This window comes from Larimichthys crocea, chromosome VII (assembly GCF_000972845.2).
Source record: "Larimichthys crocea isolate SSNF chromosome VII, L_crocea_2.0, whole genome shotgun sequence".
NCBI classification, from domain to species: domain Eukaryota; kingdom Metazoa; phylum Chordata; class Actinopteri; family Sciaenidae; genus Larimichthys; species Larimichthys crocea.
In genome coordinates, this window is record NC_040017.1 from 15329641 (window position 1) to 15337915 (window position 8275).

At 38.6% G+C, this 8275-nt stretch overlaps 1 pseudogene; it reads right to left on the reverse strand.

Moving 5' to 3' along the window:
* Positions 1 to 2348: 2348 nt before the first annotated feature.
* Positions 2349 to 6549, reverse strand: LOC113746053 (uncharacterized; annotated as a pseudogene).
* Between the last annotated feature and the right edge of the window lie 1726 nt (positions 6550 to 8275).

The window sequence follows — 8275 nt, forward strand, 5'->3', positions numbered from 1 at the left end:
AAAACACAGGCTCAAGAATAATGACAAATAAGGGAAGTGCACGAGACACGCATCTATCTATCTATCTTTAACATTTTATCAGGAAAACATACAAACAGTTTGAGACTACTGGTTATGGGAAAAAAAAACCCCTTCAATAAGGAAGACTTTTCTCTTCCTAATTCTCTGGAAATGTTTAATTTTCTCTGTATAATTTAAATTAAGATCTATCGCAGGTTAATTTTAATGTGTGGTTACTCTGGTATAGGTATTCTAATGTATATTTGTATGTTGCATGCGCCTTCGGGTGAATAAAGTATCTATTCATCTATCTATATCTATCTATCACTATCCTATCTATCTATCTATCGATCTATCTATCTATCTATCTATCTAGCTATCCTGTGTCTGCCTGTCCTGTCTGGTATTTAATTGGTGTAACTATGTAAGTTTTCCCCATACAATGTGTCCTGAAATACATTAAAATAATAGTGATACAAATTTTGAAATATTGTGTGTGTTTCACAAAAGCTTGTTTGTTTGTTTTTCACAATGTGTCTTTTGAGCTTAAAATGTGTGTTAAAATCCATCATAACAAAAATGTTAATTTAAAGGCACAGGTGGAAGAAAAATCCAAACCACTGAGACTGACACAAGTAGGTAACTCAGTTTTGTGTCTCAATTTTCCCAAAGAGGCCAGGCGAAAAAACAATGCAACCAAACCAATCAGTTTTGCTGGTGTCTTGAATAAACAGTTTCATAAATGAGAATACCATTTCCCATCAGTTTTTCTCACTAAAAGGAGCGAACTAAATATATATAATCAGGTGTTTTAAACATAAAAAGCATGACAATACATTCTGTGTTTAATAGGTTATTCTTTTGTAAACAAACCTAAAAATGTGCAAAGCCAAAAATTAGTTTATTTCAAGTTTTTTTTTTTACAACAAAAATATCTGGTCAATACCAGACATTATAGCAATGAGTCGGGTATTTGTATGTCCTATAACATAACGTTATACATACATTGTACACCACTCTAAAATTATATCATATGTAGCCTTCCACAGCCATATTTTATTTCATAATTTAAATAAAGAAAAATCATAATCTCAAATAAACTGTAAAGCCAAAGAGAAGAGCGTTTACTCTTTTTTCCCTTTATTCTTTTTATTGGAAGAATTACGCCGTTGATAGTGTCTGCCCCTCGTCCGATCGTGTTCCTTTCGCACTTCGACCTTGCCACTCTGGCATAGGTGGCTCATTTCACCTGGCCGTCCACCTCTGTCTGGTACGCTGCCCATCAACGTCTAGTAAGACAAAAGAAAAACAAGAAACCATCAGCTCGCGGTGTCTTCATTTAGAATTACAGCGATGGTTTATAACCTTTTATGTTTCGTACCTTGTAGACGGGGGTGCTGTTCCGCTTTGACAGGCTCAATGAAAGACGGATCCTCTCTGGCAGCAATCAGAAGAGATGGGGAGACTCGGGTAGAGCCAGCGAGGGATGAAAGAGGAGGTACTGAGGCCAGTGCTCACTGCGCTCCTGTAAACAAAAGACTGATTGAACTGGGAGGTTTGTTGTGACGCACAGCGAGACTTCTGTTTTGTATCAGGTAACAGGTGGTGAAGTAAGTCAACTGTAGTCAGCAGCAACCTGGATTTCTTTCAAGCATTATTAGCCACTTGTGGCTCTATGTGAGGCACTGTAGTCTGTCAGCCAGCACAGAGTGAAATACTGGAAAGAAATTGAAACTTACACATCTAAATAAAACAATTGGACGATTCAATGAAATTTTGTCAGACATTCATGGATGGTGAACATCGTAAATGCACCTTAAGTAAGTACTTTTTCAACTGGTATGAATAAAGTTCATGTTTACGAGAAAGCTCCTTGTCTTTAGCTGTATGTATATCTATATCTATCTATGTAAGCTGAGACAAAGTGAAACTGGAGTCAAATTCATTGTATGTGTACACATACCTGACCAATAAAAGTGATTATGATCAGTCTCAATTTAACACTGATGCCTCTAAAGATCTACATAAAGTTATTTCTATACTGATGCCTGTCACCGGTCGTGATAAGTCGGATTCCCCTTGAAATGAACAAAATGAAGCGATGGAAACACTACACAACAACTCTGAGAAAAAGCTGTGCCGAAGTACAGCCTCACAGAACATTCATCTGAACTACGGTGATTGAAATTGTTGTCTTATCTTATAACCTTCATTGAAAGCATGTTTAGCTCGCTGCACACGCTGAAGGCAAAAGACACTGAGTAAAACCCAGCTAACAACCATTTTATACACTTTGGTATGACTGTTCCTAAGGCGAGTGAGTCCTAATGAAGTGATTCAGTGATCCATCATGCTACCTTTGTGTTTTCTCCCCATGCGAATGACCGAGCGAACCGTAAGCGTTTGATCATCATCTGTCGCCGACAATGAGATCCTGACAAAATTTTGTTGATCTTTTAACTCCCATCTGTAAAAGGACAAAAGATGACAACGCTGTTATGTTGTTGAGTTACAGTATGTATATAAACAGGCCGGGCAACATACCCACTGCTCTGTGCTGAGGCTCTTGTTAAGAAGCGGGTTTTGTCATGTCTCCACATGGTAGACGGGCAAGCCCTCACTCCACCTGCATTAAAATAACAAAGTCAGTGCTTATCAGTTTATAAGTCAGACTTACACATAAATCAGTCATTTTATGTCAGACTCACCTCACCAACACATCTGTAAATTTAGAGGAGGTGTCCATGTCGAGGGCATGCAGCAGTAATACCATCTGCTGAACTCTGCCTGCCTTCGGCCTTTGTCAGAACGGTCATCATCTTCATATTCCTCCGTCAGTTCATGGCTGGATCATCAACCCGCTGCTCTTTTTCAGACCTTCTTCTGTTATCTCTCCTCAGGAGGCAACCTTTAGGCTGATTATGCGAGCTGCTTGCAGTTCTGATGCGAGGAACTCTAAAGAAGTAAACAAATTTTTAAGAAGATACACCTTTCCTTTAAAAAAGAAAGAGAACTACAAATCCATGGGCACTACAACAATCTGTTATGACCTTAAACACAACTCACAATACAATTGAACCCAGTGGACTCCTATCATTCTCACCAGTGACTTTATTGAGGATGGACGGCCCCATCACCCTGAGGTCAGCACAGTGACGGGAAAGAACATGTTTGACAGTAAATCTCTCAGCTCTCCTACAGCAAGACGTCACCTGTCTGTCAGAGTCTGAAAAGAGGAGTAAAAACATGACATGTTTTTTTATGAAACACATTTTTCAATGTGCTTAATGTTAAAACAATCTTGCACAGTCTCATAATTTATATACTATAGCACAGGGCACCATTTGTATTTTACATTTCTTTTTGTTCCAGTGTGTAAGACTAAGAGTATCTATTTGCATGGATAAAATACAATATCCATTAGTATGTTTTCACTCATGTACAATCACCTGAAAAAACAATTGTTGTGTTTTTGTTGTGTGTGTGTTCAAAATGAACTACATAGTCCAGAACAGACAAACCAAACACTGATTTAGATGTAAACTTTCACAGCCAGGAGAGGGTGAGGAGAGGAGAACAGCAACTAAATCCTACACACTGGACTTTAAATGAGATTCAATCAGCTTATATTGGCCTATTGTAACTACAACAACCTCAGATGCATCAGGTGACCATCACCAATTAACAGGGTCACTCGTTAAAGCGAAACACAGGTTTTACACACAGGTACAGGTATCCAGGTATATACACAGGTTATTGGTATCCATTACCATCCATTTTGTTTGTTTGTGTTTGTGTTTTTTACACTCTAAAAATACCATGTATCAGATATAGGCCTAATAATTAGATTATTTTTTTGAATCAGATATTCATGAGACATGTCATGCAATCATGCAAAAAACTGAAATACTGAGGCAGCTGAGTAGGGATTAAGTGCTTCATTGTAACAATCGTAAATTAAAGTGAAGGGAGATTTTGAAACAGCAAGAGGAGAGCAACTGCTGCATTACACGTTTTATAATTATTTGGCAAAAAAAAGATTAACAACGTTTGCCTTGAATTACTGGGTTGCTGAAGTATACAGCGGCTCAAGTACTTTAATCATATGCTGAAGTCCTGCATCCTCCACCACCTATTCTCCTCCTCTCTCTCTCATATATATAATATATATATATATATATAGATATATATATATATATATATAATATATATATATATATATATATTTTTTTTTTTTTTTTTTTTTTTATTTTATTTATTTATTTATTCTCTGCAGGAAACACAGTCCAGTCACACTTGTCCTGCACATACAGAGTGTATGTGCAGGAAACTGTAGTTCCTGCAGAGAACCACTCATAGCCATGTATGCATGATAGAAACCTTGCAGCTCCGGGCAGACAGAGGTCAGCTCTGCAGCCAGCCAGGTGAGCAGAGGACAGGGGAGCTCATCGCACCTGCAGCGCGTGAGGCAGGAGCTGCCTCGAGGGTACCTGGACAGGAAACAAACAGGTGAAATGATCTGCAGCAGCTCGCACAGGCAGGCAGGTGCTCTGATTAAACTGAGAGGCTCGTAATGTTTACAATAAGTCACACATCTAGCTCGGTATAATCATGAAATGTTTAGAAAAGACCAAGCGTTAAACGGGGTTTGCTATAACGACGGTGACTGCGCAGTAAACGTCAGGTTTACTCACCCTAAAGCTTTAATCGCTGAAACTGTCCCCACGCTCCTCTCCACGTCACTTTAATGACAGACGCTAATCATAATAATAATAATATAACGCTATCTATGACAGGGAGTGAAGTCAGCTCCGCTCCGGCGCTGAAGTTCAAGCGTGTTTTCAAACTGCGCTTCCTCCTGTCACAGTGTTCAATGCTCGGTCACATAGCGCCGCCTGTGGCCGGAGTGTGTACTGCTTCTTTATGTGACAACAGTGTTGGTGTACTAATACTACAAGTACGAGACGTGCATTTATATTTGTACCTAAGCACAAATACAACAGCTCTGAGATAACAAAGTATATTCACTAGCGAAAGATATAGTAAAACTCATGATGCAAAATGGCTAAAAAATAAAAATAAGATAAGCTTAATGGTGCCACACCGGATTAAATTTACTTGTCGCAGCAGCTCATATACACAAGGTGGATAGGAAAATACTCACAAGAATATAAAGAAAAATACAATAAATAATAATATAAAAAAAATAATACTTGGATATACTTGGAATGGGAGAAAAGTAGCAGTTCAAAAAAATATAATGTTATATCCACATTTCAAGTATACAGACATGCATGTTGGATCATTTGTATCATGCACACACACACACACACACACACAACAACACCACACACAACGACACACACACACACACACACACACACACACACACACACACACACACACACACACACACACACACACACACAGAGGAAAAAGTAAAAGTAGCTGAGTAATTTAACAGTGTTACATTAAGTCATGCTGGTGTTAAGAGTTTGACAGCTGCTGGAATGAAGCACCTGAGGTAGTGCTCCCTCTTACATGGTGGGGGTAGGAAATATCCATCCATCATCCATCCATCCATCTATTATCTGTAACTGCCTATCCTCATCAGGGTCACAGTGGGGTTGGAGCCTTTGGGACGAGGGGCGGGGTGCATCCTGGACAAGTCACTAGCTCATCACAGGGCAGAGTAGCAAATAATTAAAACATAATAATAAAAGAATCAAGTTACATTTTGACATAAATGTATAAATAACTACAATAATAACAATTCTAATAAACTTTATTTATGCAGCACTTACAAAGTGCTTTACACCCAGAATTAAGACATTTCAGGAGCAATTAAAACACAAATAAAATGGAATTAGTACCCAGCGATAGCATTATATAAAATCAATAACACACACACAAGTCGTGTGGGAGAACCTGTGGTACTGACACAATATATCTCAGAGTTTCTTCACTTGACTGCCACATCACACTGAACTCTGTGGGAACAAATCAGTCCTGAAGAGACAAAGTGTGTTTTACATTTCTGTCCACTAGGAGCCACTAGAAGTCTTTGACTGATCGTTAATACTCCTTTGTATGTGTAAAGTAAAACCATGTACCCAATAAGTAGTTTTCCCTGAAAAACCACACTGAATTGAGAGCGTTACTTGTTACTTTGGAGATTTTACATACAAAACATATGATTTGAATTTAAAGATATGACATGTATGGTGTGTATAGAACTGTTAAAATCAACCAACATTAAAATAATTTTAAAAATATACAGTAAACACAACAATGCAACACTTTATAAGAAGATCATCTACACTGATTTGATAGATTATGCACATTTGCTGGTTATATACTTTATTATACTTTGTATTCAAATTAAATTTGACCACTGCTCACTTTAAACATCCATAAAATCGACCTCCGTGGTCATGTACTGTAAAATATGAATATATATGACTTGTAGTAACCAAACACATTCATTTATAACTCTCACTCTACGGATGTATTTGCATCAGCGTCCATCCTCTGGTCAGGGGTGGACATAATGATTTTGGGGCCTTACTTGCTTGATGTGATCTTTCCTGAAAAACCGTGATATATAGTGTCACTCACCGTGTTTTTGCTCTGCACAGCATTATCCTCATCTTAAGTATCTGTAATATTTATCTGCCCTTTACTCTAACCATAATTCGACACGCTCAGCACTCTCAGCCCCATCACAGGTCTTGCTGACGCAGGCGATGTAGCTACAGTTTGCTTTATTAGGAGTTGTGCACACTGACAGTGTTATTCTTGTCAGCACTTGATTCTTTGATTTAAAACATAAACCAGGCTTTCATGGCCATCAGCCCTGCATAGGTAAGCCTTGAGTCAATTTCTTTACATCGCCTGCAGAGGCTCTTACAGCAGAAAACCTTGAACCTAAATGGTGCAAGTTGGAAAGTGCTCTGACTCAGGAGAAGAAGATGTTATTTTAAGTGGTGAAAACAGTTGCTATTTAGCTTTGTGAGAACCTGTGACACATGGCTGTACACACACATGCTTCAGTAGCTTTGTCTGACTGTGTTGTTGTGACTCTAAAAGGTCTCCTCTCCTCTTGTGTGCACATGTGTAGCTGTTAAACTTCACAACAGACGGTATGTTCGTCACACTCATGGCACAAGCCCCTCCGTCACCCTCTTATAATCTGAACAGGAACAATGAAGACAGTGAGCGGTGTGTGTATCAAGACGTCTATGTTTGCTTGGTCCCTGCTGCCATATGTACAGAAGCTGTGCCCCCTCCTCGACAACAAAAGCCTAGCATGCGTCAGGATGCTTCGTCTTTTATTCCCCTGACACTGCCCCCAGCTCTATGAAACCCCATGGGGGGGAGAGGTGAAGGGATGAACTTTGACCTCTAGACAGAGCATGCAGACACTCCACTCTGCTCAGTGGTCCTGATGCACAGTGCACTTGTTGAGCACTTGTTGGGTGGACAGATGACAGAAACAGCGGTCTCCTGTAAGGAGTAGAGACTCATTCACAGTCATACTCACTGCCAAAATATAGATTTTGGACACGTTTTGATTATATGTGCATTGCAGATCACCCAAACGGTGCAACATGTACTAAGAAAACAGGATATAAGCAAAATAATTTTCTTGTTGGACAAGTTTTGAAGAGTGTTTTGTACAATCAAGATGAGAGAAGAGATTTTATTACACAAATATTGACACATCAAGATATTTCCTTACAATAATACAATATTATATATTATTAAAATAAGTATACTCAAATTAATATCACCCCACTGTCCATACTGATTATGTTGCCCACTCCTAATGTAAAGGTTACACATGGTAACACATGATTGGTGCACTTTGTCTTTTATAAGTGCATAGAAAACAAATAGACAACGGAGCTAAAGCTGCAGATGATGCAGATGAAAATGTTGGATTGATATTTAAACATCACATGGATATTAATGATACCATAGGTACAAGGACCTTTGGGAATTTCTCCATTTCCTGTATGAATATGTTGTGTTTTCTCAAATATAGAGCTACTGTAAGCATGCTGTATATACTGTACATATCCACCTACTTTATGTATCTAAAGTAAGCCATTACATTAATCATACAATGCTCAGTGGCCAGCAGATCAGCCTGTAGTTGTACTGGACAGCTTCCAGTTTCTAACTGGGTTAAATGTGATCAGGGCATTCCTGAGAAAGACTGCATTGTTCTCAATGAAACTCAAAATGAAAATAAAATACAGTAAAGCACTGT